Source organism: Pavona decussata, unplaced genomic scaffold (genome assembly GCF_977016875.1).
Source record: "Pavona decussata unplaced genomic scaffold, jaPavDecu1.1 SCAFFOLD_2104, whole genome shotgun sequence".
Lineage (NCBI taxonomy): Eukaryota > Metazoa > Cnidaria > Anthozoa > Scleractinia > Agariciidae > Pavona > Pavona decussata.
The window spans coordinates 12,501-15,197 of NW_028146160.1; the positions used below are offsets into that span (position 1 = coordinate 12,501).

At 46.1% G+C, this 2,697-nt stretch overlaps 1 non-coding gene across 1 annotated transcript; it reads left to right on the top strand.

Moving 5' to 3' along the window:
- Positions 1 to 951: 951 nt before the first annotated feature.
- On the top strand, positions 952 to 2,697 carry LOC146447525 (small subunit ribosomal RNA; the record flags this gene model as incomplete). The annotated part of the gene is made up of 1 exon (XR_014861796.1): positions 952 to 2,697. It is a non-coding gene; the product is annotated as a small subunit ribosomal RNA (ribosomal RNA).

Below are 2,697 nucleotides of genomic sequence, written 5' to 3' on the forward strand. Positions count from 1 at the left end.
TTTCTATGTAACTGCTCGTGCTGAGAGGTGTGTCGAAAGTTGATCATGTTCCCGTAAAATCTGAGGTCTCCACTGTCTAGCGAGGTACTTACAGTGAATATAGTGAATTTTTCAAAAATTGGAGAATTCTGACTTTTGCGATGAATTTTAATGTAATTGGTCGTGCTGAGAGGCGTGTTAAAATTTGAACATGTTCCCGTAAAATCTGAGGTGAGAATTAGTGAGGTACTTACAGTGCGTATAGTGACAAATCTTTAAAAGCGTGAAATTATGGGATGTTGTGGCTTCAATGGGTTTTTAAGATGTCACCAGTCATTTGGCATGACTTACAAACGATTTGGCTGGTTGTGGGTTCGATTTTCAAAATTTCATTTTTTTCGCGTTTTTATTTTCTGTCTACCATATCATGCAGTCTCCTTATTAGCGTTTGGGGGTTATAGTGTGGGCAGGTTGGTCGCAAAGGTTCCGAGAGGAGCTGGCTAGTAAACCCTGTCCCTTATGTTCCACGGCGGCAAGGCGGAGAAATAGAGGGCAGAATTGACTAACGGGCAAGGAAAGTTGGGCTTGTAGCTTTCCTTTCGAAGGAGGGAAAAGATGATGCCCGAAAGCATTGTCACTGTAGTGGCAGGCAGAGTGTAGATGGAAGTTGTGTACGCTAGCCTTTGGCTAATGATAGAGACAAAAGAGCAGGAGGATATTTTCCTTCGCAGAAGCACTTTTCTTGCCTTCCTTCAGCTCGCTTGGCGAGTCTGACAGGTATGCCTGAACTGTGCACGGGTCCAGTTGTGAGAAAGACGTGGCAAACAAGACGGGGTTTCCCTTGACCGAGGGACCGTGTGGTCCGTTTGGCTCATGGGTTCCCCCCGTGGAGGCAAAATCTAAGAAAGCTTGCTCTCCCTCTGCGGAGGGGGGCCGCTTAGCAAGGAACTTCTGTTCCCTGCGGTGGATAGTTACCTGGTTGATCCTGCCAGTAGTCATATGCTTGTCTCAAAGATTAAGCCATGCATGTCTAAGTATAAGCACTTGTACTGTGAAACTGCGAATGGCTCATTAAATCAGTTATCGTTTATTTGATTGTACCATTACTACTTGGATAACCGTAGTAATTCTAGAGCTAATACATGCGAAAAGTCCCGACTTCTGGAAGGGATGTATTTATTAGATTAAAAACCAATGCGGGTTCTGCCCGGTCATTTGGTGATTCATAGTAACTGATCGAATCGCACGGCCTTGCGCTGGCGATGTTTCATTCAAATTTCTGCCCTATCAACTGTCGATGGTAAGGTAGTGGCTTACCATGGTTGCAACGGGTGACGGAGAATTAGGGTTCGATTCCGGAGAGGGAGCCTGAGAAACGGCTACCACATCCAAGGAAGGCAGCAGGCGCGCAAATTACCCAATCCTGACTCAGGGAGGTAGTGACAAGAAATAACAATACAGGGCTTTTACAAGTCTTGTAATTGGAATGAGTACAACTTAAATCCTTTAACGAGGATCCATTGGAGGACAAGTCTGGTGCCAGCACCCGCGGTAATTCCAGCTCCAATAGCGTATATTAAAGTTGTTGCAGTTAAAAAGCTCGTAGTTGGATTTCGGGATGGCTCGGCCGGTCTGCCGCAAGGTATGTTACTGGCCGGGCTGTTCTTCCTCGCAAAGACTGGGTGTGCTCTTAACTGAGTGTGCTCAGGATCTGCGACGTTTACTTTGAAAAAATTAGAGTGTTCAAAGCAAGCCAGCGCTTGAATACGTAAGCATGGAATAATGGAATAGGACTTTGGTTCTATTTTGTTGGTTTCTGGAACCGAAGTAATGATTAAGAGAGACAATTGGGGGCATTCGTATTTCGTTGTCAGAGGTGAAATTCTTGGATTTACGAAAGACGAACTACTGCGAAAGCATTTGCCAAGAGTGTTTTCATTAATCAAGAACGAAAGTTAGAGGATCGAAGACGATCAGATACCGTCCTAGTTCTAACCATAAACGATGCCAACTAGGGATCAGAGGGTGTTATTGGATGACCCCTTTGGCACCTTATGGGAAACCAAAGTTTTTGGGTTCCGGGGAAGTATGGTTGCAAAGCTGAAACTTAAAGGAATTGACGGAAGGGCACCACCAGGAGTGGAGCCTGCGGCTTAATTTGACTCAACACGGGGAAACTCACCAGGTCCAGACATAGTGAGGATTGACAGATTGAGAGCTCTTTCTTGATTCTATGGGTGGTGGTGCATGGCCGTTCTTAGTTGGTGGAGTGATTTGTCTGGTTAATTCCGTTAACGAACGAGACCTTAACCTGCTAAATAGTTACGCGAATCCCGATTCGCGGTTAACTTCTTAGAGGGACTGTTGGTATGCAACCAAAGTCAGGAAGGCAATAACAGGTCTGTGATGCCCTTAGATGTTCTGGGCCGCACGCGCGCTACACTGACGATGTCAAAGAGTATCTCCTTCACCGAGAGGTGTGGGTAATCTTCTAAACATCGTCGTGCTGGGGATAGATCATTGCAATTATTGATCTTGAACGAGGAATTCCTAGTAAGCGCGAGTCATCAGCTCGCGTTGATTACGTCCCTGCCCTTTGTACACACCGCCCGTCGCTACTACCGATTGAATGGTTTAGTGAGGCCTCCTGACTGGCGCCGATACTCTGGCAACAGAGCGCCGGATGCCGGAAAGTTGGTCAAACTTGATCATTTAGAG